Source organism: Zea mays, chromosome 7 (assembly GCF_902167145.1).
Source record: "Zea mays cultivar B73 chromosome 7, Zm-B73-REFERENCE-NAM-5.0, whole genome shotgun sequence".
NCBI classification, from domain to species: Eukaryota; Viridiplantae; Streptophyta; class Magnoliopsida; order Poales; family Poaceae; genus Zea; species Zea mays.
The window spans coordinates 54338588-54347431 of record NC_050102.1 but is presented as its reverse complement, the minus strand read 5'-3'; positions in this window follow the sequence as shown (position 1 = coordinate 54347431).

Here is an 8844-nt window from a genome sequence, read left to right as displayed (position 1 = left end):
TAACCGTCAACAAGCCATCGAATGTGTCTCTACTCATGCTGTACTGCGACTTGAACGCCATTACATGCCCAATGGCATCCGGTTGAGAAACCTTTGTATGGTCGTGAAGTGGCTCCTATGCCGCGTCAAACATGTCGTAGAACGCCTTTAAAGTCGGCTCTGGCTCGTCATCCAAACATCCTCCCTTGTACTGTACCTCCTGATAGTCATTCAACATATCTACTACCCCCGCATCGGCATCATAATCCTCGACACATTGTCTCAGCACCTCCTCTCTCATACGATGCGCTTCACCATGAAAGATCCACTGAGTATAGCCTGGCGCAAATCCATTCTTCCAAATATGTTCTACCATGACCTTCTTTGGTTTTCTTTTCCTATTGGCACATTTTCTGCACGGGCATGGGACTAGACTCGCTCCTTTAGCAGCTTCGCCATATGCCCGTTCCACGAAATTATCGGTCCTTCTAATCCATTTAGGGGTGACATCATTCCTTCCTCTACGGCCTGTGTACATCCACTCACGGTCCTCCATCCTCTAATAGAAGCCTATCAATAGAAAATTTCGGCAGCACCTCCCCTGCACGAGAAAGTTTCGAAATCCTGCAAATAAAAGAATCAGCACGATGGCTGACATCCACGCATAATTCAACGGCACGATGGCCGATAATCACATCTATATATATTCAATCCATGAGAGATAACACAACAAGACTACATATTAACCTAATCATACACGTATATAAATTTAGCTCAATATTAAACCTAACCATTTCATATAAATCATACACGTAGAACATAGAAGTTTTTTAATTACAATATCACAAAATGGAAGCAATCAATTCACCTTGGAGGTTTGGTCGTGGGCGTGACGGTGGTTCACAGGCGAGACGGTGGGTCGCGGGCGAGGGCGCCGGTGGCGTGGGGTCAGCGGTGGTTGAGGCGCGGCAGTGGTCGAGGCGCTGCGGCATGGCGGTCGAGGGCAGGGGCGCGGCGGCCGAGGGGCGCGGCGGGTGAGGGCGTGGTGGCGTCACGTGCGGTGGCGGGCGAGGGCGCGGTGGCCGAGGGGCGCGGCGGGCGAGGGCACGGTGGGCGGGCAAGGGCACGGGCGAGGCAGGTGTGACGTTACCTCCCAACTTATTAGGCCCACCTACAGTTGTCCTTGTCCAGCGGACCTTGGACAACCCTGTAGATGCACATAATCACTTGACAAGTTCTGTATTCTAATTTCCTCGCCCAAGAGCGCTTCACCCATCACGTAGATATTACATCACATCGGAGGAAAGAATAGCGAAAGTGATTACAATAATTTAATTTACATTCAAACATAGAGAAAGATTATTATTGTTATTACAAACCAGGGTGTATGAGTGCATAAGTATTATTATTACAGACTTGGGAGGCAAAAACCCCTATCGCATAAAAGTATATTGCTTTTCAAGTGGGAGGCCAACATCCTCCCGTGGCTTCACTGCTGAGGTTCTTCTTTGGGCACCACCTTAGAACAAAAACAGCAAAAGTCTGCTGTTTCCTCACCTACAACAACATGGGTTCGAAAACCCTAAGTTCGGAGTGTACTTTCGTAAGTCTTACCCATCAAAAGAAAAGACTCTCAAGGATATGTTGGCTTAAGGGAGTCAAGGTATGGCTTAATCAAGAATCAAGACTTTGTTTGCAAAAATGCTTACTAATAGTGGATCCTTAAAAATTCATTTTACTTGTCAGGTCAAGCATCCCTTTCAATTCACTGGAATGCTACGTGTAGGGCAGTGATCAAGTCTTCATGTCCGAGAAGTAACGGCGATCTGAATCGATTAATACCTAGCTAGGGATCTCCAATCACACGACATATGTAGCGCTTAACCCTTGCATATGTCAACTCGCCACCGGGTTTCTTAAGACCAGACCGGGTTCACGCCAACCGAGAGCACAAAAACACCATCGTCCAGCCTCTTGCCACGGAGGGTACACGCTACTATCGCCATCTCTCCACTCCCATTGTGTGTTAGCCTTTCTGGTATTAGTCTGCCCGAGGCAAAGCTTACCCATGATGAGGCATGTGACCAGTTAAAATGTCCTCAGTCATCAAGCCTACATCGAGACAGTCCTTAATCGACTCAGACGGAGGCACTACATCGAGACTATCTTCTCGTGCAAGTCACTCGCCCGATCTCAACTTTATCATTTAAAAAAACCAAAGTTTGGTACCTGGCAGAGGTACATCTTATCTGATGTTGAACCCATCACGGCCATGATGGATCCACCATCAAGTTTTATTTTTGAAAACATCCCATCCACTGTGAAGCATCACCTTTTATTTTAAAACAAAACATTTGTTTTTATAAAGCAGGACTAAGCATCAGAAAATCTTTTAATAAAATAGGTAATCAAGGAATGGTAAACTGTTCCAAGGAAGGAAATGCAGCAATTGGTTTAACACCCAACTCCTATGACCTAATGCATCATTCAATTGATAAAGAGTTTAAAAATCCCAAGGAAAAGGGTAAATGCACCGGGGCTTGCCATGTGTTATAGGGGAGTCAGGCTCTGTTCCACAGATGTCAAAATAAAAACAGTTCCCGATAGGTGGATTTTCAGTTGATGGAGTAGTCTCCTCTTCTTCAAAAGTTATTTCTTCCTCGTTCTCTATACATAACCATATATAACCATGAATGCTCATTTCATGCTTATGAAAATGCAATGATAGTAGAGATACATCAAGTTGTATCTAGAATACAACTTTCCTTCAAGGTGTACCAGGAAAACTAAGTTTTCTGAGTAAGTATCTCATTTCCCTAAGGCAATTATTAACTAGAAGGTTAGGGTTTTGGGTTTGGGAATCAAACAATGTCCAAAACATGTCAAACTTCAACCAAGGGTTCTAAGTACCATATTAGACTTATCTAAAAAGTCTTGTCATTTTTGGACTCACCAAGTATTTTCTAAAATTCCAAAGGTATAGGTTTAAGCGCTTTTAAATACAGAATGATTCCTGGTTTGGGCTAAAAATTTTGGAACTATTTTTATTAAATATTAGAGGAATTTAAGAACCTAGTAAAATTGGTCTTATATTTTTAGCATTTTTCTAGATTTTTCTATGATTTCTCTAATCCTAGTAGAAAAAGAAAAAGAGAAATGGTGAAAAGTGGTGGGCTGAAACTGGCCCGAGTCGGCCCAAGTCCAGGGAAATGTGCGTCCACGCTCGCCCGCGGGGTTCACTTTGCGCAGAGGACCCTAATCTTTTAAATAACCCTTAAAGAGTCATGCACACTATTCCTATGTTTCACTGACATTTACGTAAAGCTCCTCCTATTTCTATTTCTTTACAAACCCAAGTCCCCAATGTCCAACAGTGGTGAGCGCACACTCCGGCGAGCATGATCCGGCCGGAATATGCCAAGACCGGGCCCCTAACTCAGCTGACATCTAATTCAACCCTGGCGACATTAACCCCTCATTTAATTGCAACATTCTGGGTTGGGAACTCACTGTCCACGACAACGGAGGAAACTGAGAACACACCGACGTGTTTTGGGTTATCCAGAGCGATCTAGTTCAATCCAAAGGGTCTATGAGTACCAGGGAACTTGAGGGAGGCTAGAACATCAATCAAGGAGGCTTGAGCTAACCTACAGAAGGCTGGCCACGATGCGGTGGTTCACGATGTGCGGAAAACTGATTTGGGGAGAGTAAGAAATTGGAGCTCTCTAGTGGCTAATCGGAGGCAGGAGCGGGTGCTCTAGCTTCGTGATGACCCAACGGAGTTGATGGCATGCTTAATTTATAGTGTTCGAGGGCGGTAGATCTTGATTTTGGAATGGTGCGCTGGCGACCGGGGAGGGGGAGAGTTACTGGTGCAGGGTTACCATGGCACTTCACCGTGGCAAGACCACCGATGATGACCGGACATGCTAAGGCGAGTCACTGCGACGTGGTATTGCGCTTAGGCACGTGACACCGAGCGGCAGGCGGCCAACTCCGGTGAGGTTATCTGATCAGCCGTGAGGCAAGTGGGTACGATGGCCATGGCGGAACAGTGTCCCAAGCTCATCCCCAGCGCCAGATTTTTCACCCTACATAGTTATTTGCACTTCACTGAGCACGAATCGTAACGGCGACGACGATCACGGTGCGGGATCACCGGCGGCGATACACTGAATCTGGCGATCTTCGTTAGGTCACTGTACCATGGGAACTAGATTCAGGCGCCAGACAGAGCAAGTTTCAGGGTCTTGATCTCAATTTTTTTTGATAACTTGTTAACCCACCTATAACAAAGTTGTTGATCTATACTCCAGCTTTAATCTTGCTATAGTAATCATAGTCAAACAATCTGTTGGGGGCCTTCACCTTCCGAAGGTCCTCAAAAACATAATTTGACAATGTTTTCCAAGTGAAATATGTGAACAGGTATCTTCGGAATCGGGTTATGAGTATACAAAAGTATGGTCAGGACGAAGCTTGAGTAAGACGGAAGGCGATTATGACGAAGGATAAGATGATCACGAAGCTATGTGCAGAGAAGCTTCGACATGGCAGCAGAAAAGGGGAACCGACTTAAAGATGAAAAGGCTATTCAGACCTCAATGGGTTACTATAGAGTCATTAGCAAATGTAAAGGGCATGGGTGTAATTTTACATGGGCTGCGTCCCGTGCCTATAAATAGATGAACAGTGCTCCCGTACTGTTCACGCTGACTTGGCATTTGCTTTTTGCATCACGCCTTGTACCTTTACTTTCCGTCAAACCGAAGGTACATTTATAGCTTGTTATTTTGGATATGATAACGTAAATAAGAATAAATTGATAATGATATTTATATTACTCTTCATATTTCGCATATGGACTCCTCCTTATTATCTATGGTGCTTACGAAGGATTTTTCCTTCATGACCTTCGTCCGAAATACATTATATCCGAAGGGACATAATGTCTTGAAGGACGAAGGACTTTAACATTTAACACTTTTTATGTTGCCTTGTTCTTAACTCATAGCATTTGAGAACAAGTCCCCAACATTGGCGCCCACCTCCGGTGAACTCACTTCCATTTTTTGAGTTTTGAACACCTTCGGCAAGCATCACCTTCGTCATGCCGCCGAAAAAAGCTTCAGCCACAGGGGCTGCCACTCTGCAGCCGCTGGATCCCAATCAGGATGTCCTTTCTCTTAGGGAGGCTCGAAGCCAGAAGAGGAAGGCCACTAGTCCAACGCCTCCGGAGGACGACTTGGATCAAGAAATCCAAAACTTGGAGATGCTCCATCAACAGGTCCAACGGAAGAAGGAAAAGATGGCTCGTCTAGCTGACCTACAAAGGCAGATAGACGAAGCCTCTGAAGAAGTTCGTCATCTCGCTCAAGATGATCAGAACCGAAGGCCTCCGCGCAGAGAGCTTCATCAGGAGGGCTTCTACAACGAGGACGACTGGTATGAAGATTTCCATCATGGAAATTTTGCTTTTGATGATACTTCTCCTCTGTTAACAGAACTGCAGGCTACACCTTGGCCCCAGTCTTACAAGCCACCCCAGCTCCCCATGTACGACGGTCATTCAGACCCGAAGCAATTCTTGATGAGCTATGAAGCAACCATATCTTCGTATGGTGGTAATACTGCAGTCATGGCAAAGTCTTTCGTCATGGCTCAGTACTTTGCCAGGAAGCCTCCTCAAACTTTGGAGAAGCTGCTCCAGAAGATGGACGAGTATATTTGAGCTGATAATGACTTCCGCCAAAGAAGGGAGGAAGCATACAGGTTCTCTGAAATGACCAGGGGCTTCGGAGGAAGATTCCATCCGAGGCACGTCAGGTCAATTCACAACTCTGCTCAGAGTGATGATAGAGGGAGTCAACATCAAAGGCCACAGTACTCCTCGCAAGCTTCGGGGCAGCAGCAAAGCTCTTTCCGGCCGACAGCTCCAAGGGGCAGAGGCGCCAGGGGCTTCGGAGGAAGATTTGGGGATCAACCAAGGAAAATTTATTGTCTATTCTGTGGTGAGGACAAGGGCCATACCACCAGGATGTGCCATGTTACCATCCAAAAGCAAAAGGAGATAGCAGAAGCTGCAGCGCAGCAGAGTCAGCCAAAGCAAGTCATGCATACTGCTTCGTACCATTCACCTTATATTCCAGAATATGTAGGCAAACACCCTGCAGCTTCTGTTGCTTCGGCAAGCCAACCCCAAGCATCTTGGCAACAACCTCCACCTCGACCACCAATGCAACGAGGCCAGCAGCTAGAAGGGAGTCAGCACACTCACCTTCAACGGGACTTCAGAGAAGAGTCCGAAGCTCGCACAGTCAATAGCACTGTGCCAGAGTCGAAGCATATTTACTGAAAGATATCCTACCTCGACATCAGTTTTTCGCATTCAGTATTATTTTCTTTTTAATAAGGAACAATTATGGGAGGCTTAAGTATTTTTTGTCATTTTTAATCTCTTGTAACAGTTTCGCTTTTTACCATAATGAAAATATATCTTCTCCATAGGCTTAACCATAAGAATTTATGGTGGCAAGAAGGACCTTCGAATTATCAAAAATTTTGTTCTAAGGAACGCAGCGTAATTTCTTCGAAGCAGCAAAAGTCGTTCCTAAGGGAGCGCAGTGTAAGTTTTCTGCTCCAAAGTCGTTCCAAAGGGAATGCAGAGCTTACAGCAAAAAATAAACGTTGATTCCACTGAAAGTAAAAGGCAAAGAAGCTCCTAAGGGAGGCTTACAGCGAAAAATAAACGCTGATTCCGCTGAAAGTAAAAGGCGAAGAAGCTCCTAAGGGAGGCTTACAGCAAAAAATAAACGCTGATTCCGCTGAAGTAAAAGGCGAAGAAGCTCCTAAGAGAGGCTTGCAGTGAAAAAACATTGACCTTTGGCAAAAATCATTTTGCATAACATCACATCATTACATCATTTGCATAGCATAACATCATACATCATATTGCATCAACAACGCAAGAAGGGAGTCTCGGTATTGATATTCGAAGATTGTTTTGAAGACATAATGACAAGGCACAAAAAATAGCTATTCAAGAATTATACCTTCCTCAAACTCTGAAATGGAAAGATTTATTGATTATTGATTTTACGAGGATTGGTTACTGATTTCATGAGAACATGGATATTATTTACGAAGCATGAAAAGAAGGGAAGGTGTTTTTTCGCCGAAGGCTCAAAAACGGTATGTATATGATGTTTCATGCATCGTAAAGAATAGAACTATAAACAGCTAATATATTACATTCAAAGTTACAAAATATTACACACAACAAATGTTACATTCTCAATGTTTTTTACAATAACAGCTAATCTTCCCTTAGAACTATCTCTGCAGCTTCGTTCAGTAGTTGATCAACAACTTTATCCATGATGGCTTCGGCCATTTTCCTAATTTCGTCGTCCCCCTTCGCGTGGGGGTCCGCAGATGGCTCGGCATGTTCTGAGGGAGGAGAAGATACGGCTATATTACTATTACAAACTGTGAATATTACAAACCGTGAACAAGTTCGAAATCAAAAAATTACAACAAAGAATCAAAAACCACTAGTCAATACCTATTTGCCCTTCGGGCTCCGTACTTTTTTCAGCAGCCTCGGCTATTTTTCTAGCATCTTGAATGCCTTTTTTGCTTTTTCGAATAATTTCTTGGGCCATTTCCCGGCCACCATTATCCCAGATGTCGGTGAAAAATTTCCCACCGACCAGGCTTGCTTCGGTCGAGGGGACTTTTATATCTTCGGAGGATAAGGCAGCTTCGGATTGTGCCAAAAATTTCACATGCTCACAGCCTTTCCTCTCCAAAGTGGTAGCAATCCCCCGGGCACCTGAAAAGGCGCATATGTCTCCGCGACTATTCAAAATTTCTTCAAAGGCCTCAGCTTCATGGCTGATCCATTCGATTGGACCTTCGGGGTCACCCCTTATGAATTTCTCTTCACTTGAAAAAGCGCCAACGCCGGCGAAGCTGGTTTTTACTTTTTAACACATTCCATAGATTTGTCGTAGCATCTTTTCTTAGATGCACGAAGCTCTTCAACATTTTTCTCTAAATGATTTGCCCATTGTTCACTAATTTCTCGTTTTGCTTCTTCAAGTGTGCGCTCCTCTTTAGCTCTGGCTAGTTGCTTTCGAAGATCTTCAATTTCACGCTTCTGAGCCTCAGCTTGAGCATTAAAAGTAGCTTTGTCTTCTTTTATTCTATTTATCAATGAATATAATATTTTATCTTTTTCAAGACCTTCGTTCCTTAGTTCAATAACTTCGGAACGAAGGTTGCTCAGGGCCATAACACACCCTTCGTCTTCAGCATCTTTCTGAGCCCTGAGAGCGTTGCTAAGTATAAGACCCTGCAAAAAGTTTGGTTTCAATAAGTTAAATAAATGAAAAATTTTGATTTCAAGAAATAATACGAAGACCTCATTTTCGCACCTTTAAGCTATTATACGCCAGGCTATCGGCTAGCTCGTCTTTTGATAATATCGAGAGCCCGTTTTCCAGTGTTGGGAATCCGAAGCTCTTGCTCATCTCCCGACAGACAGAAATCTCCTTGCTGTCAGGGAGACAATACAAAAAGTCTTCTTCCCCACTGCCGTTGAAAATCAACGCCCCCTTTGGATATTTCAATTTTTGGGCGTAAAACTGGGCCTCTTGCTTTTATTTTTCAGATAATTTTTTCCCCGAAGCATGACGCAAATTATAATGGAAGGCTTCGGAAGGAGCTTCGGGGGCGGCATTACCAGTTTCTTTAGCCGAAATTTGTTTTGTTATTTCTGTTTCTTCTGCCTCCAAGGATTTCACCTTGGTGGGCTCTGAAGGCCCAGCTTCAGTCTCAGATTGATGTTTTGAAACTTCG